Source organism: Leptonychotes weddellii, chromosome 7 (genome assembly GCF_054177405.1).
Source record: "Leptonychotes weddellii isolate Sample4059 chromosome 7, ASM5417740v2, whole genome shotgun sequence".
Taxonomy (NCBI): Eukaryota; Metazoa; Chordata; class Mammalia; order Carnivora; family Phocidae; genus Leptonychotes; species Leptonychotes weddellii.
Window position 1 is genome coordinate 75295973 of NC_138375.1, and position 27483 is coordinate 75323455.

At 38.2% G+C, this 27483-nt stretch overlaps 1 protein-coding gene and 1 long non-coding RNA gene across 3 annotated transcripts in view; one reads left to right on the forward strand and one right to left on the reverse strand.

The window, feature by feature from the left end:
* Positions 1-27483, forward strand: part of KIAA0825 (KIAA0825 ortholog) — a 380793-nt gene that overhangs the window by 310906 nt on the left and 42404 nt on the right. The window lies entirely within an intron of this gene.
* The window catches only part of LOC145722651 (uncharacterized), a 95591-nt gene continuing 69108 nt past the window's right edge, over positions 1001-27483 (reverse strand). The window contains exons 3-4 of one of the 2 annotated variants that reach the window (XR_014147056.1): positions 3084-3254; positions 2279-2406 (exon numbers count right to left, since the gene is read on the reverse strand). This is a non-coding gene — a long non-coding RNA (uncharacterized LOC145722651). Of the gene's footprint in view, positions 1256-2278; positions 2407-3083; positions 3255-27483 lie in introns of those variants that run through there. The other variant, XR_014147055.1, reaches the window with a different exon arrangement.

Consider the following 27483-nt stretch of genomic DNA (forward strand, 5'->3'; position numbering starts at 1 on the left):
GAGTGCTGTGAATTGTGTAAGACTGATGAATCACAGACCTGTACCTCTGAAACAAATCATACATTATATGTTAAAAAAAAGAAAAAAAAGAAGATAGTAGGAAGGGAAAAATGAAGGGGGGGAAATCAGAGGGGGAGACCAACCATGAGAGACTATGGACTCTGAGAAACAAACTGAAGGTTCTAGAGGGGAGGGGGGTAGGAGGATGGGTTAGCCTGGTGATGGGTATTAAGGAGGACCCATATTGAATGGAGCACTGGGTATTATACGCAAACAATGAATCATGGAACACTACATCAAAAACTAATGATGTATGGTGATGAACATAACACAATAAAATAAAATTAAAAAAAAATCATATTAAAAAAAAAACAACTAAGTATAGCCTAAGAAAAATGTAGGTAGAGGAGAACCTTTCCCTCTCAGGAAAGACAGTTGGGGTCATACAAAAATTGGAATAGAACAAAATGGAGAATGAGATCAGAGTGGGGTAATGGTCCAAATACAGGCAAAGCATGATCCTTGCTTGGAAAAAGAGGGAGCTCTAGGGCTTCCCTAGGAGATGCCAGAGGGAAGGAGCTGCCTCTTGAGTAAGCAGGACCAGGACAATACCAGGAAAGGAAGATTCAGACACCTGAGAGTCCACAAAGAGGCATATATATTCAAAGTATGTCTTTAGACATCCAGGGTCTCAAGCTCACATATTCACTGTTTGCCCTTTCCCTTTTTAGGTCTTACTGCTTTGCAACTCTTCTTTAAGGATATAGCAAATTACTCATTCCAATATAGTCAATATAACTAATCTTTAGTAATTATCAAAAACATTGACAGTCATCACTTCATGGTTCATTTGCCCTTCTCTAGCTCACATTAATTAAAGTAGGCAATCATGGAGCCTTTGCTGGTAGAGAAAGATTTTAATGCTATTTAAAGAAAATTTTTTAAAAAGTATTCCCTTCTGACAGAAATTTGCATCCTGATATTTTATTTGTATCTTTTTTTAATGTCATGACAAGAAATGGATTTGATTTTGAAGAGGAATCATTTTGAATAATTAACCATGAATTACTCTAATTAGCAGAAAATAATTATAGGTTGGACATAAGCTCTTTCGAAAGCAAAGGATAGCATAAAAGTCTATTGGAAAAATAATACCACCTGATAGATGTTGAGATGAATCCAAAAGAGAGCTTTTCTTTGAATCAATCTTCAACTAAAGCATTTAAATGCCTCCCATTAGAAAACATTCATATTCCTGCAAGACAAAAATTATTAGCAAGCATATGTTGTCGGTTAGAGAATCTTTGGTGTAATAATTAAAGAAGACATCTTTAATACTTCCAAAAGAAGAAAATACAGTTTCACTTGTTCTTTTCATACCACTTTCTAGATCTGAGACCTTAGATAGACTCAGCATATTTGTACACTGTATGTCGAGTTTAACATATTCATTTCCTTGGAAAATGTTTGTCAAATGATTGACATGACAGAGTTGCACTTTTGGCTCCTGTCTCCTGAGAAGAGTTTGTGGAACAGGACATGTGGCAAACTGATGAAAAAAGGTAACAGATAGATTCCATTTGCGATTTCAATCAGTTTCTGTAAAGACCATCAGCAGGACCTAAGTGAGAGCTCACAGAGGGATGTAGTCCACTCAAAGTACATTTTTGAGCTAAAGACAGCCCAGAGGTGGAACCCAGGATACACATCCCAGATATGGCACCACAGATAACTAGCTAATAACAGATGCTATCCATCTCACAGATTGTAATATGGTGAAAATGAAATGTGAAATAAACTTTTCAAAGTTAAAAGCAACAACAGCAACAGATATAGTGTTATTTGGTCAAAATGTAGTTTTCATATATTTTATTTTTACCAATAAAAACATACTGACACTATTAGAAATGAGAAGTATCTGGTATATGGTTGAATAAAGCATAACTTACTTTTATATGAACATCATATAGAAAAATAAATAAAATGATGCCTTAGTGCATCAAGGCATGCTTTTATACTTGTTGAGAGCTAATTATGCAAGAGTGCATCTTTACAAAGTAAATATATGGTGGCATACTAATCACTGGTCACAAATGGTCTCTTGGCATATTTCATTGTGATTTTCTAGGTTAGGTTCCAATTTAGAGAATAACATTCTTGGGACTTAAATCCTTGCTTTTTTCTGTATTGCTCTCCTGCTACCATCTAGAAGGTTTTCTTAGTTAATGAAAATAGTAAGTGAGATCAAGACTTATGCATAGAATAAATAGCTATTCCTACCTGCTCCAAAAAAAAAAAAAATTACAGCATTCCTCCATCCTTCATCATATTATCTTTTCCCTTCTTCCCTGAAGTATTGAATCAAATATTATCTTTAGTGAATCATCATTATCACATGTTGGTTGCCTAGGAGAAGAGAAAAGCCCAAGAATCTCTTTCAGTCTTCTCACATTGGTTACTGGCATGGATTCTTTTGTTCAGTTAGCTAAAATAGTTTTACAGTGTAAGCCAGTTGTCCTTGTTTGACAAGGATTTCAGGAGAATCTCTCTAGTGGTTGTAATAGATGACTTTTAATGTTCCTTTCAACCCTAAAATGTTTTATTACAAGTAGTTCTGTGTAGCCCAGGAGTGGAATGTGAGAAAAAGGAAGGGGGATACTAAATGGAAGTGAAGAGGTGAGATCATCAAGAATAATCACACACTTCAGTTGTGCCCAGAACTGGTAGGCAAAAGCATGGATGAGAAAAGTGGACCCTGATACAATGTCTAACATGCTACATACATCCTAACTTCTCAAGCTTTACATCTATTCTTCCTGAACAGAGGAAGTAGGGTTCACCAAAAAAAGATAAGTTTCTTTGGGGAGGAGGGGAACAAAAAGACTGTGTATTTGTTCCTTCAGTGATGGATGGAATTTACCAGAGAATAAGGGGAGGTGGATATCTCATTCTTTAGGGGCTACTTAGATTTTCCTTGAAATCTTAAAAGCTCCAGCAACCAAGGAACTGAGCTCTGGCTTCTTGGTGACAGAATGGACTGGTGGCTAAAGAACGGGCAGAGGCTGTAATGTTTTCCTCCTAACCTTGTCCACTGGGCCTTATCCCTTATCTTCAGGGACCTCCTTCTTGTAGAATGTTCCTTCATCTGGCCTCTTACCACAGACTTAGCTGAGGGCTCTGATGCATATATGGCCACATCTGATTTCACAGAAGTAATCCTTACAGGTATGTTGGTGGGACTTCATGGTCTGTATCTGTAAGGACATAGAAATACATACCATTTACTTATGGTCAATAAATATCTTGTGGATTGGATCAGAATATCTTGTCATGTGGCAAATCCTAGGGGAGGCCAGGGATGAGGGCAGATTCCTAATCCTGGTCAATTACGTGGAGAAGTTACTCTCAACTCAAGCCTCTTTTGGAATCTTAGCAGGCTCTACCCCTTGGGCTACAAGGGTGGGACCCTCGGAGTACTCCGGAGTACTCCGTGGGAGGATGAGCATGATCAGCACCATCTCTTGATGGGGTTAAAACCCAACACAGGATTCTCTTGGAAGAAAATGAAAAAGAATTCTAATAACCTGGCTTTAATTTTTTTTATTACAAAATAGTGAAGTAATTAAAATGAAGAGGCATGTATAACTTCACACAAATGGATCAATGGTTAGAAGGAGTCTGAATTATAGATCATTCTAACACATATGTGTTGCCAGGTAGAAGAATCTGCTTTAATATTCAAAACAGATTAGTATTAACAGTTCTCATTCTCATATTAAAATAGTTGTAAGACTTTTAGTGCAGTTTGCCCTCTTCAGTTGGCTCACCATGTACAAAAATATATAAAAGAACCAGATCAAATTATTTATCACAAATTCTTTTTAAAGAGGAAATTTAAAAACAGCTTTATTGAGATATAATTGATGATTATATATGATAATGTGTACAAAGTAATAAGTACACATTAGTAAGTTTTGACATAATATGTATACCTTTAAACTGTCACCAGAATCAGGACAGTGAACATTTCCATCATCCCCAAGAGTTTCTCATGCCCTTTGATAATGCTTCCCTGCCTAACCCTCCCCCATTCCCAAGCAACCAGAGATCAGCTTTTGGTCACTAGAGATTAGTTTGCATTTTCTAGAGTTTTATATGAATGGAATCATACAGTAATACTCTTTGTCTGTTTTACTCAGCATTATTATTTTCAGATTCATCCCTGTTGCATGTTCATTTTTATTGTTTATTCATTAATTTGTTTTTGGACATTGGAGTTATTTCCAACTGTAGACTGTTACAAATAAAGCCACTATTAACATTCATGTGAAAATACAAATTCATATAGCTTATGTTTTTTTTAAAGAAAACATTTATTTCTTTATAGGTCATGACCTTAACAAGGTAATATTTATAATCTATTACCAGTATATCATTACTACAAATTGGTTTTGCCTTAGGTTAACTGCATTCATTTAAAGAGCTATTTATAGAGTATTAAGTATGTATAAAGCTTTTAATGATAGCTAATATAAGAGCACAAAGATGGATAGGAGATAAATATATAAATAATGGGAAAGCTGAATAAAGTAAATGTCATAAAAACAACAACAACAACAAATCTATGGGTTAGGGTCACAGGAATAATATCCAGTTGAAAAATAAATTCATTCATTGAGGGGCGCCTGGGTGGCTCAGATGGTTAAGCGTCTGCCTTTGGCTCAGGTCATGATCCTGGAGTCCTGGGATCGAGTCCCGCATCGGGCGCCCTGCTCGGCAGGGAGTCTGCTTCTCCTCCCTCTGACCCTCCTCCCTCTCTTGCTCTCTGTCTCTCGTTCTCTCTCTCTCAAATAAATAAATAAAATCTTTAAAAAAAAAAAAAGAAAAAGAAAAATAAATTCATTGAGAACAGGTAATTTGCTGGAGACTTTGAAGCATGGGTAGGATTTTAGCATGCAATGTTGGGAAGAAGTATGCAGTGGGAAGGAAGGAACATAATTAGAGCTTAGAGGCAAGATACGTGGGGTAAATGCTTGGACAAAGCACTCCAAATTTAATTGTAGCACAGGATCAACTCTATGGTATATTGGCAATCTCCCGTTTGCTCAGACCTCTTCTGGAATGTTTGATTCTGAACTTTGGTTTAGTTCAACAGCCATTCCTTCAGTGCCCATAGTGACAAGCACTGTGCCAAAGCAAGGGAAGAAAAGATGAAAACATATACACACTCTCTGCCCTCAGATCACTTACAATGGGGCAAATCCTTTCAAGTATTATGGTTATTAGAGATATGCTTGGAATGCTATTGGATGGAGAGGAGCACCTAACCCAGCCTGTGGGGTCAGACCAGGCTTTCCAAAAGCAGGATGGTTGGAACTCAGTCTAAGTTGACCAGTCAGTGTTAGGTAAAAAACAGAAGCAAAGGTTTTCAAGGCACCAGGAAGAAAAGCATGAACCAAAGTAAAAGGTGTGACATAACATTTGATTTTTGAGAAACTTGAGTTCAGGATTGCAGGAGCATTCATTGGAGTGGTTTCTAAGGGGTATCATTACTGCTACAGTCGTTTTGGGTTTTTATGTCTGGTTTTTGATATGATCCTGAGGTGGGAATATAGTTTTAGGCTTTCATTGTAGGCCCACACCCTTCACCTAAAGACTTTGGAGTTATGAATGATGTTACACCTACTTATTTATGTGAAGTGTTACAGTGTTATACACAGAAGTGTTCCTCCTACACTATAGTTCTGTGTTCTCTTCCCTGATCTCATAATTCTCTATGTTTGAAATAAGTTTGAAGAAAGTAAATTTAAGTCAAGACTGTCCTTTTAAAATATAGGCTTATCTACAGTATGGGTATATATAACTAAATATGCTTTTCACTGGGCTACTAGTTCAGCCCACGATGATCCTGAGTATGTAAACAGCAGAAGCAGCATCAGGGTTTTATTCACCGCTCAGTTTTGTGGCAATTATGCATCACTGTAGAAGCTCAGTCTTCATGATTTCTCATTTGTGGAGCTCTGCTCAGCTACAAAAGAGGGTACTATGTGCCGAGATGTGAAATCAGACACCACTGTGAAATGTACATTTGTAAAAGTGAAGCGCTTTATTCTTTTGCTAAGTTCTCTGATTATGCCAGAGAACTTAGCAAATTTCAGTTCTATGACAATACAAAATGACATATGCCATTTGAAATTGTCTATACTCACCAAATATAATGGCAAATTAAAAGATGTAAAGAGTTAAGTTTGAAATGTTTCCCTCAGTTATCTAGATATTTGAACTCTGAAAGGCTTGAATAATTGCCTCAAAATCAATTCTTACATGTATGTACAGTAAAAGGGAAAAATCCTTTGAAATGTTCATATTTTTCCCTTATGTCAACATTAATATGTCATAATATTTTTTGTTTTATGGGACTCATTTCTAGTTGATGCAGAATTTTAAAGTGAAGATAATCACAATAATTAAGGAGTAAATGTGTAAATGAGGGCTAGATTCGAGTTATTTAATTAACATAAATTCATGGAAATTTGGCAACTGGAGAATTAAAATATAGATTTTAATCTAATCTCTTTCTGTACTTTTCAGTTCTCCTAAAATATCACCAAAGAAAGGGCAATGGTAGTGGGTTAGAAATGTGTAAAACAAAAATCCAGCAAGCTATTTCCTGTTCTTTTATGGCTGTCTCTGGCATAGGGAAGTTCTTAGAAAAAATTCTCGTGAATCTGTTCTATGAAGGGGAAGGGAGGTGGTGGAGAAAAATGGCTCACTTCTCCAAATGCAGCCCTAGTGGTGTTTATGCTAATTGACTCAGGGCAGGCTGAGCCCTCTAGTGCGAATGGGGAGCCCGGCAGGCCTGGCCCAGGGTCCTCCAGCACCAAGCAGTCACGGCCTTTTACCTCCTGTTATCACAAATGAATTGCTTTATTCCTCCTGACCAGTGTGAAAAGCCAAGTAAAAAAGTCTAAATGATAGCAATTAAACATATCTTCTACTCCAGCTGAATGGGACTGGCTCCCAGCAGCATTTCTCTCAGCACGTCTTACACAAATGTTCCTCTCTCTCTCTCTCTATTCCCACTGCTACTGTCTCAGACTGAGGTTCCAGATTCAAGCCTAAATCCCTTCAATTTACTGCCAGAGTGACCTTCCTTAAACAGTGCTTTTGCTACATTCTTACTTTGTTCTCTGTTTCCTACAGTTACACAGAACCGATACCTGCTTAGGGTCAAATGAACCAGCAGATGTGTAATTCCAGACCAACAGGATAATGTTAAGGTGATAAGCTGGGGGTGTTGGACCAGCCTGAACCAAGCATGTTGGGAGAGCCTCTTTCGATGGGATGAACTGACTTGTCTTCCCTAAATACACCAAAATCACAACAAAGGAGCCTGGTATGGGGTCAGGAAGAGGCAGTGAGATAACGAATGCTAGTTTGGATACTGAATCTTTTTTTTTTTAAGGTTTTATTTATTCATTTTGACAGAGAGAGACATAGCGAGAGAGGGAACACAAGCAGGGGGAGTGGGATACTGAATCTGAAGTGCCAGATTTCATCTTGGTCGAAGTATGCAGAGCTGAAAATATGGACTTGGAGTTTATCAGGGAGGTCTTAGCTGTGCGAGTCCTCAGGGATGCCTAGGGGTTTACTTGACAGAAGGTGATAAGATGGTCAAAGAAGGGTTTTAGAGTTAAGAGAAGAGGGGGCTAGGGATAGGTGGAGGAGGAGCTATGGGGGACTGATTGATCAGACAGGGAGAAGGACAACCAGAAGAGAAGAAGAAAGAAGAAAGCAATGAGGAGACAGTTTCTGGAAAGAACAAGTATTCATCAGTTCAAATGCCAGAGATTAAGACCAAAAGTGTTCACTGATTAGGCCAGGGAGATTACTCTGACCACAGGAAAATGCATTCAGCAGTGAGGCCCACCCTTTTCAAGAAGCTTACTGGAGAAGGAAAGGAATCAAGGCATTAGGTAATGGGAGATAAGGAAGGGACTCATAAAAGGGGACTAACAAAGCAATAACTAGATTAACATAATCAAATGGCTTTTAGAAAGATGAACCAGGGAAAATGGGAAGAGAGAAATACAGAAAGCAAGTACTTAGGGAAATGAGATTAGCAATAATAAAAATAGAAGGAACTTGAATTCATAAACCTTTCTTTCCATCTTCATCTCATATTTAGATCCATACAAAAACATATCTCTACATTCTCCGTCAATATTTCAGCTCATCATTTTTTTTTTTAAATATCTGATTCTTCACAACCCCCACAGTAAGTCTAAGGTCAAATCTTTGTTCTGTGCTGCCTTCAGAACCCCTTTTTCCATTCCTCAATCAATGGTGTTTCCTTCACACTGGTATACTGCTTGCACCGATCTCTCCTCTAGCCCATGTAAAATGTACCTACTGGACGAACACTTGCGCTTCATGCACACGAGGTCCGTTTTCTTACTACTTTCATTAGCTTCTGCTCTCCTCTGGTAATAAATTCAAATGGTCACTCAGGCCTAATCTCTTCTTATTGCCATTCTGATCCTCCTTTTCCATTTCCTTCACTGTCATTCCATCTTGCTTCCTGAGTCCCTGAATATTTGTCACCCAGTACTTTCTGCAACTTGAAGAGTCACCTTTCTGAAGCTCTCACTTCTATTTTCTTGTTCTTTGAAATTGTTTGCCTGTCATATTTCCTAAATGAATTCCTCAATAGAAAAAGAGAATCACTTGAACATTTTGACTTAGACCATCCTACTCTTAACCAAATACTGCATTTCATACATATAATTAACAATGTTTTAATGATTTCTTTGTCAAAACTCAGGCTAGTCCCTCACATAAACATAGGGGAAAAGTTTGAATGGAGATTATTTGAAGGGTGTTCTAAAGCTCAATAACGTGTCACAGTTGCTTATGTGTTTGTTATCTTTCCATTGAATTGGGGCATTTTGACTCCTAGAATGCAAAAATAATTCTTTAAGCCTCTAGAAGCCATTAGGACATCAGCCAGTGTTATGTTTGCAAAGGGGCATAGGAAGAAATAAAGTTTGATTAAGGCAAGATAAAGATGACCCAGGACCACAGGAATTTCTCAGAGTACAAGCTCTGGAGCCACTACGTAGAGTGGATGGCTTTGGGCAGCTAAGCTCGGCAAGAATACTCAGTTATGTATTTAGGGGAAGAGGCTGGAGGAGGGGAGAGTGATGCTAACCAATCAGGAAAGGATGTTGAGGTGAGACAAGATCAAAATGAAAATGAACTTCTCTTATATCAGAGGTTTGCCTTAATGACTAAAGGTCTATTTTGAAGGGTTTCCTTTTTATTATCCTTTTTTTTAAATTTGAAGGTTTAATTTCCATTTCTCTTTTTAGAAAGATTTTATTTATTCATTCATGAGAAACAGAGAGAGAAGCAGAGGGAGAGGGAGAAGCAGGCTCCCCGCTGAGCAAGGAGCCCGACATGGGGCTCCATCCCAGGACTCAGGATCATGACCTCAGCCACTTAACCAAGTGAGCCACCCGGGCACCCTAATTTCCATTTCTTTTCAAATATGTCCCCGGTTACTTAACACGAGAGGGAGGAACCCAGCCTTTATAGAGCTCTTCTTTTCCAAGCATCACATTGGTTGTAGGTAAATTTATAGGAGTCGGGGTTCATTTGCTCACTTACTCATTTATGCATATACTCATTCATGCATTAAAAGATAGTGAAAGTGTGGTGTGTGCTAGGTACTTCAGCACTCTGTACAGAATGGTAAACAAGACAAACGTAGTTCCTCTTCCTCCTGGGGTTTAAAGTAGGATGTACAGACACAGAGAAAGGCAATTATGGTCCAGCATGACGTGTGCCATGACCAGAGAGGGACAGGTGCTGTCTGAAACACTAAGCAAGGAACTTCAATCCAGATCAGGAACAACAGCAAGGACTTGACAACAAGAACAACACTTTAGAATGAAAAGGACAGGAGTTGGCCAGACAAAGCTGGAAGGAGAGGCAGAGATGTGAAGGCAAAGAAGCAAAGTAATATTCCATTCTAGAAAAGAGCACCTGTATCACTCAAGATGAAAAAGAACATTGTACTTTCACATACGTGAATAAAGTTATCTGAGGCTGGAAATCAGAGTTGAAGAGTTAGGGTAAATGATGAATCTAGGTCCCCAATATAAAGGACTTTTGTGTGCTCTGCAAAGAATTTATCCTGAGGACTATGGGAGAATCAAAAGTTTTAAATAAGGAAATGACCTAACCAGATGTCCTTTGTAGAGAGTTGGTTCTCACTGAAAAGTGGAGATGAGTTTAGAAGGGGTGAGCAAGATAGGAGATAGTAATACCAACTTGCAAGTCTCTCTTGCAGGGATTATAGCCAGAGATAATGGTGTTCTAAATTAAGCTAGAGGCAGAGGGGATTAATTCAAAAGATATTTAGTAGATAAAATAGGACTTGGTGGTTTGTCCAACAAAAGACAAAATAAAATCACGATGCTCAAATGTCTCATTTGGCCACTGGATAAATGGTTCTGTCATTCACTGAGATTGAGAGCACCAGAGATAAAGCCTTTTGTGGGAAGAAACACCCAAGATGCCTAGCAAAACTTCCAGATAAAAAAAATATGAAGCTCACAGACAGCAGCCAGAGTTATAGATCTGGGGCATCATCAACATACAAAAGGCTGGGGGAAATAAATGAGCTCACCCAGGCCAAGAGTATACAATGGCACTGAATAAGTAAATTAGGTATTGCTTGATAGCAGTCTCCATGATTAGACTTTAAGCTCAATGAAGGCAATAACATTATTTCTGTTCACTAGAACAAAACTTAGTACTTTGTCTATAGTAGACAACTAGTCAATAATTTTTGAATGAAAAAATAGTACCCATGAAGCCCATGGTCAATTACAAAGGAATATACAAATGTATGTGATTAATATTGATTATAACCAGTCAAATCCACACTTGCTCCAATAACCTATCGGGAACTACATTTTATACCTCCTTTCTGAAATGCATGCATCAAAATTGGGTTTGACTAGTTATGTTTTACATAAGAATATTAATATCTATACAGTATACTGAGTAGCAGGCACTGGAGAAAAATGTCCTCTTTGTTCAAGTACCTTAGAGTGCTTCAATTTCCTTATCTATGAAATGAGGATCATAGAGCTAGTGATAGAATGAAATGACATAATATAAACAGCTACTGAGACCACAGAAGTACTCTAACTAATATTATTAATAGTATTTAAAATGTTATCAAGGGAGTGCCTGGGTGGCTCAGTAAGTTAAGCATCTGACTCTTGATACCAGCTCAGGTCTTGATCTCAAGGTTGGTAGTTCAAGCCCCGTGTTGGGCTCCACACTGGGCATAGAGCCTACTTAAAAAATAAAAAACAAAAACAAAAACAAAAAAAAATAAAAATAAAAAACATAACAAAACAAAAAAAAAACATTATCCAGGTGGCACTTCTCCATGGTGTTTCCACGTATCTAGGATGTCTTTCGTTCTGAACTATCTTTTCAAGGAGGTTTGTATTTCAAGGATATTGGCATAGCGAAAAGCCTTGGAAGACAGAGGTAGTGACTCTTTCAGGGCAGAGAGCAGATTTGTTTCTTCACCAGGATAATGGCTCCCTCAGGGGCCAAAGTTTGGCAGGTTCTCTAGCAGCCCTCTTATAAGAGTGGGTTTCTTAAGTTTGAGGTTCCTCAGCTGAGACGCAAACCCACTATGTGTGCAGCATCTCCCTGGGCCAAGCCTCATTGCCCTGTGGGACTTGAGGAGCAATAGTAGCCAATGGGAACCTGAAGCTCATGTTGCCTCCAGTGCCCTGAGTAATTAAGGTCTTTGCCTCTTTCCTAAGGGCCTCTGTCTTTGTCAGCGTTTATGAAACTGTGGCAGCCTATTTTGTTAGCTTTAAAACACGGTAAAATCTCAGACCCTTCACTTTTCTTGAGAAAGCAGTCTCTTCAGTGTAGACCTGTATATTGTAAAGCTTTGATGCAGATATTTTAAGATACTATTTCCCAATCTCGACATTACAAATTTTTCATAATTCTAATTATGAACAGTATCTTAAACAGGAGCTCAAGAGACAAGACTGTTTATTTTTACTTTGAAGAATTCAATCTTTTTGCAGTTTTGATTGGGAAAAAGTTTGAGAAACACAAGACTACTTTGCTTTTAAAAATTTCTTCTTGGGCGCCTGGGTGGCTCAGTTGGTTAAGCGACTGCCTTCGGCTCAGGTCATGGTCCCGGAGTCCTGGGATCGAGTCCCACATCGGGCTCCCGGCTCGGCGGGGAGCCTGCTTCTCCCTCTGACCCTCTCCCCTCTCATGCTGTTTCTCTCTCTCTCTCAAATAAATAAATAAATAAAATCTTTAAAAAAAAAAAAATAAAATAAAAAAAATAAAAATTTCTTCTTTTTTCACAACCCACAGAGGACAAATGTGTGTAGGACAGATCTTTACTATCTTAATAAATATGAAATATCACAAGTATATGTTGAAATCACATGAATATTCACAGTATTGACAGCAATCATTGAATAGATAGCATAGATAAAAGGCAGCCTTTGGGTCACAAAAACCACCTACGAGTTAAGGCAGAGTAACAACTGTATTTATGTACATGTCAGGTGATCTCTCGTCTAACTTACCAGTGTTGATTCGGGTATGGGCATATAATTTCTAAAAAGACCCCAATTTTAATTTGTGTGTGTGTGTGTGTGTGCACATCATTGTGTCCATAAAACACATAGTTACATCTCAGAATGCAGTTAGGGATATGCTTTTTAAGGAAATATCATGAACTGGGAGCTAAAGAAGATGAAGAATGTTCACCAGGATCAAAGGTGAACAGATGAGATCCAGTAAAGAACAGTGTGTGTAAATATAAAAAGGGGTGGGGGACAGCAAAATACAAAGACAAGAAGGTAAAAACTGAATTTCAAGAAGAACCCAAATAGTAGGCAAAATGTACAAGAGATTGATCTTACTTGAATAATCCAAAACAGGAAAAAGATAAAAGGAGAAGTAAAGGATCCAGTGTGCCTTAATAGAGGGAGCTGGAAATGCAATACAGGAGAGGTAGAGCAGTAAGGCCTTGAGCAGGCAAGACTTCCTACAACAAGGACCACTAACCTGAGAAAGGAGGAGTTCTCCATGATGATATGTGATCTTACCCAGAAGACAAAGAGATCGACTTGGCAGCTCAAGAACCTTATGTCTCCAAAGACCAGAAGACAGTAACTCACGCTAGTAAAAGATGGTAAAAGAAGAAGAACATACTAAGAGTTTGGTAAACAGAAATGTTTGTGATATGGGGACCATGGAGGGGACCGTTGTAACCACAGAGGCACTTGAGTTTTCTTTTTTTTTTTCTTTTAAAGATTTTATTTTTTATTTATTTGAGACAGAGAGAATGAGAGACAGCATGAGAGGGGGGAGGGTCAGAGGGAGAAGCAGACTCCCTGCTGAGCAGGGAGCCCGATGCGGGACTCGATCCCGGGACTCCAGGATCATGACCTGAGCCGAAGGCAGTCGCTTAACCAACTGAGCCACCCAGGCGCCCGGCACTTGAGTTTTCTTAAAGCACAGGTGTCACGTTCTGTGGCAGAGATGAAACCTGAACTACATTAAATAAACTCGAAACTACACCAATAGTATTTCTAAACTGTGTCTCCTTTGCAGATTTAGTTGTCGTCCTGTCGCATCCATCTCTGGGCTAGAGAACAAACAGTGAGCTGGAAAAAGAGCCACTAAGAAGGCCAGGGAGAATGGAAGTTAGAAACTCAGATTGTGATCTTTATTGACAGTATGTTTCCCTCTCTTATTCCTGGGTGGTGGTAGACAAGATAGGGCAATAATTAAAAAAAACTGCTTAGTTTTGTAGACATGACCAAAATCTAAAACACTATCATATTTAAAATAATTAAAGTGTCAGGCATTCTTTTCCTGGTACACCACATCTTTGTTTATTGTTCTGTTAGATACAGCCTCTCGTCATTATACTGCAGGCAAAGCTGTTAACAGGGAAACTCAAATCCACACCCTAGACCTAATTTTTTAATACAGTTTCCTCTTTGATCTACTGTATCTCTGAATTTAATTATGAGGTCTAACTTGATGCCCTGCCATTGTATCTTTTGCTCTTCTTGCTCTTTCTGTAGTTTGTTAAAAAAAAAAAAGAGTTTTCGGTTTCTTTTAAAGCAAGCTCATTTTCAGTTAGTTCATTGAAAGGTGTCACCTTCTACTCCGTGTTGCTCCTTGGGTCCTTTTATTCTTTGTCTCGTGAACTGACACAATTACCATCTCTGTATTCTGCAAATATAGCTTGCAGAGCGGGTTTCCTAGGAATACAATTTTCAAAAGTGCCAGACATAAGAATGACTCTAAAGCCATTTGATGAGTTCTCTGTTACATCTCCTCATTTGCTTCCTTCCCAAAGAGATTTTTGATTTCTGCCTGGAACATGCTTATCAGCTTAAAGGTATGCAGCATCATTATGTGATGAAGATTTTCTTCTGCAGCAGCAAGTGCACTAACCTTGAATGAAGCAGTTGCTAATCATGTTGCACTAAGCAAATAAAAGTCAGAACTGACCTAATCTTGCTTGCCTAATATCAGTTTCTGCAGACTTCAAGTGTAATGTTCTAATCACTGGCGCAAAACAGCCAATTAATTTGCTTTCCCTACGTGTTTTTACTGGCCAAGATGCATAGGGGAGCAGTGCATTCGGTCATAATCATGCTCCACAAAGATGGGAAATGTTCCCTTTGAGCTTCCAATCATTAGGCCAGCTGAAGTGAAGACAAGCCCATTGACAAGTGAGAATGGCAATAATTTATTTTCTATTGATGGGTTGTGACAAATCATGTCGAAGCGGTGGCTGCATACTGTGGGGCTCAGCTAAGGAAGACTGTGATGGGCAAAGATGAAACCCTTCACAGCTCATTTAGTCCAAATGTAGCCACCTGGGTGGTGAATCGGTTCAACATACCAGCCCAGGCATTCCAGCACAAAATTAGATTGCTAACAGGCAGGCCATATAGGGGTTCCTACAAGGCATTAATCAACAGGGTTGAGCTGTCAAAATGCAGAGTCTGAAATTAAGAAACACCAAAAGGATGAAAATGTGGCAATGCTGTCAAAAAATCAAGAATGTGATTCCTACTGCAGGATTCTAGCGACCATTAAAAAAGCTTAGAAGAAAAATGAATTATAAAGGGGTAAGGAGAGGTATCACCCCTATGGAAAATTTTCCTATGATTTTTTACACATGTTAATTAGTAAAAGCAGCATGAAAATTTATGTAAGCATGAGCACACCCCTTTTCAACTTAACACTGACAGGTCAGATTACATATAAGTCCTCCTTACGGCCCCACAGCATAGTTCATCCCTTATTTAAATTTCTTTTCTACCCGAACCTACTGATGTGCAGAGCATTTGATGTCTCACGCTGCTTCTGAATACAGACACTTCAAACTGCAGAATTCTTAAGCTTGCACTGCTTATTTTCTGAACACTTTTTGGTAGGAGCGAAATTTCTTGCATCTGGAGGTGTAGGCTGTTCACGTGTGTGTGTGTGTGTGTGAGAGAGAGAGAGAGAGGGAGAGAGATTACATTTTATCAGTATTCTTTTAAAAGCTCATTATCTATTTTCATATTAGAAAAAATATTTAGTGCCATAAACAAATCGAAACAACCACAGTTTCTGTAAGCAAATTTTCACTGCTCAAAAAACATGAGAAGTTTCTATTAACTAAAAATATATTCTAACTCCAGAAGAACTGCTTTCCAAGTCCTACACAGGTGTTTCTCAAAGTGTGGTCTATGGACCACACATCAAAGTGATCTAGAGTGCTCATTGAAAATGCACATGCACAGGGGCGCCTGGGTGGCTCAGTCGTTAAGCGTCTGCCTTCGGCTCGGGTCATGATCCCAGGGTCCTGGGATCGAGCCCCGCGTCGGGCTCCCTGCTCCGCGGGAAGCCTGCTTCTCCCTCTCCCACCCACCCTGCTTGTGTTCCCTCTCTTGCTGTGTCTCTCTCTGTCAAATAAATAAAATCTTAAAAAAAAAAGAGGTCTTCTAATACTTGGATCATGAATACCTTGAGGTCATTGTTAAGAACCTTTCATCCAATGCCTCAATAGTTCTCACACATCAAAGGTTTTCCAAAAACTCATGCCATGGGTTAGCTAATTCTCATCTCTCTCCTTTTCTCAGTGCTTATCTATCACACTCCTTCAGGCTTCGCTATAGAGTCTAATCACTGTTCATCAACCATTTGTGGGCTAACCTTTTACTCCATTTCTGTCTCCAAGTGACATGTCATATTTGTGAAAATAGTTTTAGGGTATTAAGACACCTCTGGAATGCAGGAATAAGCAGAGGATCAAAGTGGCTCTATTTAATTAAATACCACATTACTGTTCTTTTTTGGTTAGAGAAGTGGAGGGCATATTTTAAAGGTAGTATCCTTTTTAGTTATTTATTTTGACATGGTTTTATGTTTTATATCAGGGATTATTGTGTTTCTTTTACTCTCCAATTCAGATATTGAGTCAGCAATGTTCTTTCCTCCTAATTAGGTTTTAGTTATATCTAGGGGCTCCCTAGGTGCCCGTGGCCAAGAACTCTAATATAAATAAAAATGCAATATTATTTTCTGTTCTATTATAATTATCAGCTGAGTCAAACAAAACCCACTGAGATGACTATTAAACTATGATAGAAACTTTATGAAATGTGTAGTCCCTGAAAGCACTTTTTACATCAGTTCTAAAATAATCCAAGGTATCAGAAAGAGGTAAGCTTACATATCACTGTCTTTTTAAAAGCATACTTTCCCAGACCTTAGAACTTTTCCAAGCCACTCTGCCCTGGCTGTAGTCTGCCCTAATTATCTTTGGCAATGAAGGAAACTAAGAGGCATCTTCTCAGCTCCTGCTCCTCATCTAGAGTGTTGTAATTGAAGACTCAGGCAGATAAAGGACTATTCTTCTGACTAGAACAAGCTTGGCTTGAACTAGTTTACTTTGTCAAGTGTAATATTCTCAAGTATCCTGCAAACATTCTTTCCCTGTTTCTGTGGTGCCTAAACACACAGGAACATCACAGATAAAAGGGTTGGATTTTTTTTTAATATTATTTATTTATTTGAGAGAGAGAGCACAAGCAGGGGGCAGAGGTAGAGGGAGAGGGAGAATCATACTCCCCGCTGAGCAGGGATGTGGGGCTCGATCATGACCTGAGCTAAAGGCAGACACCCAACCGAATGAGCCACTGAGACACCCTTAAAGGGGGTTTTAAAAACAATTACCATGTAGTGTACAACATGGTGAGTAAATAATAATGTATTGTATATTTGAAAGCTGGTAAGAGAGTAGATCTTAAAATTCTTCATCACAAGAAAAAAAATTTCATAACTATATATGGTGACAGATGTTACCTAGACTTACTGTGTGTGGTGATCATTTGGCAATATATACAATATTGAATCGTTATGTTGTGCACCTTAAACTAACATAATGTTCTATGTCACTTGTACCTCAATAATAAACAATTACAACAGGTTGAAGAAAGACACTACTTTCAAGAATGATAAAAGTGATAGCATTTATCCACTTCTGTTTGTAATCTTTCATGTACCTCCAGGATATAGGGAGGCCCAAGTAAAACACTTCTTTGCTTTACAGTCAGGCTGAACTTATTCTTTGGGTATGAGAATCCAAACCACGGCTCCTATGTTTTAGGCTATATTAAGGTCTATGATATTAGTCTTAAATCAGACATAGTTAAACAAATATAGCCACGATGGTTAATCATTGTATAAAGCTATCATATAGTTAACGCCATATAGATCATGGTATTTTTTTAAAAAACAAGAATATCTGAAATATTTACAAAACAAATGGTTTGTAGTAGTTGTACTGGTTTGTAGTACTGTAATGTAGTTTATTTTCCAGCATAATTAATATACTTTAAATATCTGTTTCAGCTAAAGACTTAAAATATTTCTTTTAAAGATTTTATTTATTTATTTGAAAGAGAGAATGAGAGAGAGAGAGCATGAGAGGGGGGAGGGTCAGAGGGAGAAGCAGACGCCCTGCCGAGCAGGGAGCCCGATGTGGGACTCAATCCCGGGACTCCAGGATCATGACCTGAGCCGAAGGCAGTCACTTAACCAACTGAGCCACCCAGGCGCCCTAAAGACTTAAAATATTAACAAATATTGTTTCAGGGAAAATATCATTAAAGCTAATTTAGAAAATCTAAAGTGGAATAACATTTTACAGACAAACCACAATTATGTAAAACAAACAAAATAACAAGCCTCATGTACTTTTGCTTACAGGGAGACCCACTCCAAGATTCTAATGAAAATTCCGAGCACACCCTTTTCTCTGTGAATGACTTAAAAGTACAAAGCTTGGGTTTGAATTAACTAACATCTATTATTTAGCAGCTCAATTCAACAGACATTTACTGTACATATAGCACAAGGCAATGAGTGAGGTGGTATGAGGTATAAACAGATATATAAGACAGATCTCAAGGAGTGAACGAGCTAGTAACTAGGAGATAAAGCATGCGTCCAGGTCACTGAAATAGAAGGCAGAAGGTGGTGATGCTGTGAAGGGTACAAACAAAAGCCTGGGGTGGCAGAGAAGCCAGAAGATTCACTTCTAGCTGGGAGTTCATGGAGAAGGCTTCATGTAGGAGGGAGAGTTTGAGTTGAATCTCAGAAGAGAAGATAGGACTTGGGCCTATGAAGGGCACAGCGTGATCAAAGTCATGGAACATGAAAGCACCAGAGTGTTCATGAACAAATGGAACATAGCTCGTCCAAGGGGAGATGTGTAAGAGGTGGAAAGAAGCAAGTGTTTACACCTGAACATGGACTGGGGATTATTCACATAAGAAAAAGTGGTTTCCCAGTTTCCCTGTACATTCAGAATCACCCTAGGGGTCCAGTTAAGATTCCAGTTCTCAGGCCCATCCCAGAGATTTGTCTGTGCATGTGCATTTTCTTTTTCTTTTTTTTTTTTTAGATTAGATCTAGGTGCCCCTAGAACTCTTGATGAAGACAGTAAGAGTATATATATTTTAAAGAGGTTTGAAGAAGCCACAGAGCACAAATAAACAAAAAAATAGCATGTCCTTAAGAAGGTATCTTGCCTACTTTATCAGCATTAAAAACCCAACTATGACCTATGCATAAAACTTGTGAATAAAAGGGAAGATGAAGATAAATGAAGAATATACATCTGAAGAGGCATGGCACAGAGAAACAGAGGAAGTTTTCAAAAACTAATTCCCCAGAGTCTCAAATTACAGACAACATGACCTCTCGAAAACAGTCAAAGGACAGTTCAAAAAAATGATATAATGAAATAAAAGAAGATGAAAACTGAGCTGGAAAACTCAGGGGAAAAAATGAAAGAGAAACTAGAAGTCATCATAGACATGAAAGCCCCATGAAAGGCAATAAAAATTAGAATATACAGTTGACCCTTGAACATGGGTTTGAAGTATGCAAGTCTGCCTTCTTTTTTATAGTATTATAAATGTATTTTCTCTTCCTTATGATTTTCTTCATAACATTTTATTTTCTCTAGCTTACTTTATTGTAAGAATATAACATATAATCCATATAATATGCAAAATATGCCTTAATTGATTGTCATGTCATTGGTTAGGCTTCCATCAATGATGGGCTATCAGTAAAGTTTTTGAGGAGTCAAAAGTTATATATGGATTTTCAACTGTGCAGGGGGTTTGTGCCCCTAACCTCTGTTGTTCAAGGGTCACCTGTTTACTCCGGAAAACAAAGTCATGGGGATCAGAATTGAGAAATTAAATTGTGGAAGATAAATCTCACAAACCAATTTAGAAAAAACTATGTAAAAATTATTATAAAGAAAATGATAGATATGGTAGACAAAGGAGGTTCAACAATCAAAAAATTTCTGAAGAAAACAGCAGAATAAATGGGGAAAAAATGATCAAAAAATATAAGAAAACATTCCTAAAGAAAAATTAGATTTGTATAATGCAAGTGCCCCTTAAATGTGAGAAAACTTAATACAGTATAATCAGTACCAAAACATATGCTAATACAATTTCTGGTATTTAAAGATAAAATTATTTGGGATCCTAGCTGAGATAGTAAGTCTTATAAAAGGGGGAAAACCACAGGTGTGTCTGACTTCTTCAAAGCAGCACTTAATGACAGGTAACATGGGGCTGTATTTATTAGTTCACAGGGGCAAAAAAAAACATGATCTAAGAATTCCATTCATAAGCAAGTTATCTTTCAAATATAAAGACAACATTCTTAAGCAGGTAAGAATTTAGGGATTATAGCACCCATGACAATTATTATTAGCAAAAGATGAATCCAAATAAAATACTTGGTAAAAATAGTAAGATTAGGGGTGCCAGGGTGGCTCAGTCGTTAAGTGTCTGCCTTCAGCTCAGGTCATGATCTAGGGTCCTGGGATCGAGCCCCGCATCGGGCTCCCTGCTCAGCGGGAAGCCTGCTTCTCCCTCTCCCACTCCCCCTGCTTGTGTTCCCTCTCTTGCTGTGTCTCTCTCTGTCAAATAAATAAAAAAAAATCTTAAAAAAACATCTTTAAAAAAATATGTAAGATTAAACAATTATGGAAATCTAGTTTTATGGTTGAGTGTTATAAATCTTGAAAGTGAAAAAATATATATAAATGTGCTCACCCACACATATATATGAACTGTTGAAGGGAGGAGAAAAAGGGAAGTGGTAGGCAGGACCATTGATGTGTTAGCATATCCTTTACCATCAGCTTTCAGAGACGCTTTTTAAGTACCAACTTCAGCCACATAAAGTTCTTTCATAGTATTTTTCCCCCTTCAATTTAAAGGAATTTTATAGGAATTCTAACAACTCAGTGAAGGAGTGTTTCTCCGAATTCCATTTTTTTTTCTCTTTTACTTCATTTCTTTCTTTATGTGTTATTAAAGCCAGCATTTATAGACTTACCCCGTTGAAAAAAAATCTCCATGTCTTTGTATAAACATAGATGCCTAGAAAGACATACACCAAATATTGAAGTTATTTCTGGGTAGTGGGATTTTAGTGACGATTAACTGCCCTCTATAGATGAAAGCATAATAAACAGTTTTAAATATCCAGAAAAACGGATATGAATTAAATACCAGAAAACTGGAGCATCATTCTGATGTTGTCTTTTGTATATTCTTCCTTTTCATGTCTTCCTGGGGAGGTGGGTAGGTAAAACCCAGTTGATCAGCATAGGTAGGATGCTCACAGTGGCACAATGTTAATCTTTGGAGGAATTACAAAGAAGGCTAAAGTTATTTTTGCATAAAGAGCTGACAGTTTAACTTGATGGTCTTTAGTTTTCTGCATTTGTTTGAATGCAAGTGCCATGCTAAGGGTCTGTGTAACAGAAAGAGGATTTGCAAAGAATCAACTGTGATACTTTTAAGTAGCTCTCTTATTCCCTGTTCACACATAATCCAGGGCTCTCAGATCCAAGGTAATTTTTTATTTAGGAATTATTCAAGGTATAAGGCAGCATCTTTGGAAGATATTTTGTGTGGGCTTGAAAGAGAAAAATGTAAATCCAAACTCTTTATTTTACCTTAAGAATATATTTTAGTGTATGTCTCAAGTCACTATTTTGGTTGAAAGGAAATCCTTGACTGAACTGGCAATTTTCAAAGAAGTACAAATCTATCAGATTTTCATAACCCACATTGCCCCAATAATGAAAGTAAATGATTTGACTCACATACTGTATCCTAGATTTTGTAAAATAATTTGTTGCTACTCTAAAGATCCTTGTAGGATGAATTAGTTGTTTACAGATTTAGCTAGTTATCCCAATATTTTGTCATCAGCTACTTTGATTTTTTTTTCTAAATATACTGTCATGTTTGTGGGATTCTGATTGCATAGCTATAAGTGGCATTGACTACTTTTTATTGTCATTTTCACGATAGAAGCTAAAATTTCGAAGATTAAGATAACATTTCATGATTGTCAAAGCTCCCAGCTTGACATATTACTTTCTAAAGTTTATTTAAAAAGATAGAATGATGGGAACCTTTGGCAGTTATCTACATTTACTGACATAAAATCTTGGGAAGGAGATGAGGCATTGTATTTAATATGATAGGTCACTAAACATTTGTGTAAATCAGATACTCAAATATCTGCTAAATGGTCAGGCTTCCATTTGATTGTGAGTACTTGCTTTGTTTTCTCATTTACTTCCTTTTTTTTACGGTATATTTAAACATCTGATCACCCTCTAGATGTCTTTACCCAATACATGTCTTCAGTTTAATTGCAAAATTTGAAATGCTTTCTTAAAATCATGAATTTTTATTTATTAAAATTAATCATGATATCACTTGATTATAAAGATCTTTCATAGTGAGGGCTATTAACATTTTTTAAGTGGATAATAACAAATTGTTCACTGTAGTTGCTTTTGTAACTTTTAGTTCTGTATATTATTTTGTCCTCCAAGGTAAAATGACAGAGTGAGCATATTGCATAAAAACCAAGATCATCACTCTTTCACTGCCTATCACTTTGTTTATGCTTAACCAAGCATTTATTTATTAGTTCTTAATGGTAAGGGCTACAAGGTTACTACACCTGAGAGAAAAATCTGTAAGACAGGCTTTCTAATTAATCACTGGGAGGGTTCAGGAAGGTCTAGCTATTTCTGTAAACTGAAGCATTTATGCACTCTATTTCAAGTGTTGATCACAAAAATGGCAGGTAATGCTTTATTTCTCGAAGTTTCTGTACTTCTATTAGAAATAATGAACCCTTTACATGTGTCTCTGTGTGTACACATGGATGCCATTATTAAAACTAGGGCCTTTGTTCAGCTGAGGACAGATGGGGACAGTTGTAAAACAGAACAGCGGTACTGGTGTCTTAGGAATGATACTAAAATGCCACCCACAATGCTGTGAATTGAAGACTCCCATCTCAGAACAAAGGTTCTGAGACAGAGCAATCAAGAGCAGGCTGGCTCAGTCCACAGGGCATGCGACTCTTGATCTTGCAGTTATGAATTCAAGCCCCACATTGAGTGTAAAGTTTATTTTAAAAAAAAGAGAGAGAGAGAGACACTATTTTGGGGCACCTGGCTGGCTCAGTCAGTAGAGCATGTGACTTGGCATAGAACTTAAATAAAAAGAAGAGAAAAAAATAGAGCAACAGCCCCTGTTGGTCAGGAGTTAGCATATCCAGGACCATTTGTGGCTAGTCAAGTCAGCTGGAGCACTGTTCCATATTAGGTAATTGTACTGAGCTCAAAAACAAAAACTACAATGAAACTTGCAGTCATGCTTCATGTGCAATGATGATGAAACTCACGGTGTTGGGGCTCTTTCCCAGATGGATCTGAGTCACCGGGTTCTATTGCACCAACTTTTAGATGAAAAGGCGCCAACTTTTGCCATACTTATAAGTCTGTTTGGGAACTCACACTCCTTCCCAGTCCTTGGCATCTGCTTTGGTGTGTTTGCTGGTGCAGAAGCCTCTACAACCAGAAACAAAGAGCATTGACGTTGCAGATGTTACTAGCCTCTTCCTCCTGTCTCTAGGGATGTCCCTGACATTGGCAGAAATAACCACCTAAGCTACATGGTTGGCATAATTTACCTCTTAAGCATAGTAATATTCACTTTTTAAGCCCAGTATATGCAAACAATAGAGAGATGTGTCCTCCCCTTCCTCTGTTCATGTAGCAGAGCAAGCCAAGACCTCTAATCTTCCACATAAGCTGCCCTTATGATAGTTCTCTTTTTCCTCTCCTCCATCTCTCACCATTTCTACAATCCTTACATTCATATTTTAGTTGCAAGAGATGGAACAAACAGTAGCCTTTCAGTGTTCAGCAGCTATGTAGATGCTTGCATACTCCTGCATATGCCAAGAACAAAGCTGTGGGCACTGAGACCCTACTGCATGTTATTAAAGAAAGGCACCTTACCCAATGTCCGCTGCTTCCTGTCCTTGTATTGACCAAGGATTCTATGGGTCACCCTCATAGGCTTAAGCACCTGTTCTCCTCATTTTTTAGGTTTTATAGATCATGTTTTGGCAAAATACTTTTTATACAGATAGTGCTATAGTTTAATAGGAGGAACAATCTCTAAAAACTCAAAGAAATTGATCATTTAAGGTCCTGGGAAATAGTAGATCTGAGGAGTGATGGAAGTGCGCTCTATAAGTGGGGAATATAGCAGGGGAGAACAAATCGAGAAGAGGAGTTTCTATAAAAGGAAGCAGAATGACAAGGAATAGGAGCAGGAGATAATAGTTATTCTGGTATAGGAATTTTTTTTTCTTTATGGGTTGGTTTAATTTGGTAAATGGTAGCATGAGATGTGTAACATCATCCAGGTCAGAGGTCATTGGTCATGAGTTTAAGCTCCAGTTCTGTTTTATTTAGACTGTTCCATACTGGCAGAGTAAATTCCAGCAGCCTGAAAGCAGCCCTCCTACAAAGTTGCAGTTGCTGGCCATTAGTGGTCAGCCTGCAGGGCACAGAAATGGTAAGGGGCTCTGAGGGGCCATGGACAGATTTTTAACAGCATCTCCCACCATTGCAGCCACATCCTGTTAAAGTAGAAAAGGCTTCAAGAAGAGAGCTATAATTGATGACTGGTCAAATTAAATTTGTCTGAGGTGCTATAAATAATAATCATACTTTTAAACATTAATTTTACACAAATATGTATTATGACTATAGCATATATGTGTTTCTATTGATTCTCAAATATTTCAAATTGCATAATTTTTTTTAAATTTTAGGAATTTTTTTGTTCTACATTGATAATATGAAATAAATTCAAAATCTGTATTAGAACCTATTGGATTTTTAAATAGAAGTCATTGATGCTACATTTATGTATTTATTTATGCCTTATGTTGCCTAGAGCAAGACTGGCGGTAATAGTCACACATATGCTCCAGATCATAACCCAAATTCTTTCACAGGGAAAAGAAATCAAATTCAGGGATTTAGAAAATTAGTTTAAAGAAACTGGACTCAGTCAAGAGAAAGGGGAATGATCTGATTTGTCCTCATACAGAAATGGGTATGAATTTACCTGTGCTGTTTTGCCCCATGACTTTGAGTAAGTCACTTTATCTCTCTTAATCTCAACATTTTTATCTCTAATTTAGAGAATGAGACCCCACAGAGCTATAATGGAGATTTGGTAGAATGATGTTCAGACAGTACCCCAGTCCTGATGTATAGTATATATGCTCAGCTAAGTATCGTATATATGTATACTCATGTATAGTATATATACTCAGCTAAGTATATTTTTGATTGGGCTGCTTCTGCTTTCCACCCTATATCTAGAGAGTATCCTCCACAAACTCAGTTTTTGGTCTGTGCTCTTTCCTCTCTTTCATTGAGAGCTCACTGGGTTTAACTATCACTATGAGGCTGGTGACCTCCAACTCTGTAGCCTCCTCAGAATGCCAATCCCCCATCTCTAGTACACGAGACATATTCTCCGTGAAACATCTTATTACGTCAAATCTTAGAACTCCAAAATGAAGTGACTTGTCTGTCTCTAAACCCATCCCCTGCGAGCCTCTCCTGTCACTGTCAGGTGGAAGCAGGGTAACCTGGAACTGATCAATTTCACCTCCTCACTTGCCATAAGCTACTGTATTATATATATGTATGTATATACTCAACTAAGTATATATACTATATATGTAGTATATATACTCATACTGTATAGTATATATACTCAGCTAAGGTTAGTTTAGGACCCAGGTGAATACATGGCAAAAAATGCAAGACTGAGGTAATTAGATGTTTTGTTTTGTGATACAGACATTAAATGTGAAGGAGTTGAGAGTCCCTGAGAGCTGAAGTAATCAGAAAAGATTTTGTTAGAAATTTAACAAGGTCTATAAATATGGAGCGGATTAAAAGAGTGTCTTACTTAGTCTGTTTGGGGGTGCTATAACCAAATACCATAGACTGGGTGGCTAATAAACAACAAACATTTGTTTCTCAAAGTTTTAGGGGCTGAGAAGTACAAGATCATGGCACCAGCAGATTTGGTGTCTGCTGAGAAGCCACTTTCTGGGTCACAGACAGCTGTCTTCTTACTGTGTCCTCCTATAGTGGAAGGAACAAGGGAGTTCTCTGAGGTCTCTTTTATAAGGGCACTAATCCCATTCACGAAGCCTCCATCTTTATGACTGTTCACCTCCCAAAGTTCCCACCTCCAAATATCATCACATCAGGGATGAGGTTTCAATGTATGAATTTTGGGAGAATGCAAACATGCAGCCTATAGCAGGGAGTAAGGCGAAACCTTGCTAGGTGAAAGAACATGAGCAGAAAGAGAGACGTGAGTGAGTAATGGCAAGTGAGGTGAAGTTGATCAGTTCCAGGTTACCCTGCTTCCACCTGACAGTGACAGGAGAGACTCGCAGGGGATGGGTTTAGAGACAGACAAGTCACTTCATTTTGGAGTTCTAAGATTTGACGTAATAAGATGTTTCACGGAGAATATGTCTCGTGTACTAGAGATGGGGGATTGGCATTCTGAGGAGGCTACAGAGATGGAGGTCACCAGCCTCATAGTGATAGTTAAATCCAGTGAGCTCTCAATGAAAGAGAGGAAAGAGCACAGACCAAAAACTGAGTTTGTGGAGGATACTCTCTAGATATAGGGTGGAAAGCAGAAGCAGCCCAATCAAAAATAAACCCACTAAGAGGGGTGGTCAGAATATTAGGAGAAAAGCTAGGATAGTGGTGTGGAGGCCAATGAAAGAATGGCCTTCAGCAAGAGGGGGTGGCTGGAAGCCTGGGGAGGGCAAAGAAAGGAGACGGTTTATGAGTGGCTGTTCCTCCCTTAGAAGAATGAAACCAGTAGATCCAAAGTGAGGAGCTCTGGAAGGAGAACCATTGTTTTTGGAAGAACACTGACCATCTGTTCTGCTTGTATTGGTTTTGCCTTTCCCTTGGGTTCACTTGTGCAGATGATCTTCTTTCTGCTCCTCCTTATCTCCTACCTCCACATCCCCATCCCTAGACTCAACACCTTTTTTTGTGCTTTGCCGGAAACAACCTCTTCTATTCACCCTTGGAACAAATGGGACAGGCTAAATCTTTAAGAAGAGACTTTACAACGTACTAAGAGACAACCGAAGAAATAAACAGGAGGCAGTACAGAGTATGGACTCTCAAGAACTAGACCATCTTTTTTTCAAACCCAGCCTCTCCCATTCAGTAGTTTCATAACCTTTGCAAGTTACTCAATCTATCTGTGCCTTGGTTTTCTAGTCTGAAAAATGGGAGTAATAATAGTACATATTTCATAGGGTTGCTGTGAGAACCAAGTAGATTTAATATATGTAAAACTCTTAGATGAGTGCCTGGTACATTTAAAGTGTGACGTAATTATTTGCTATTAAATT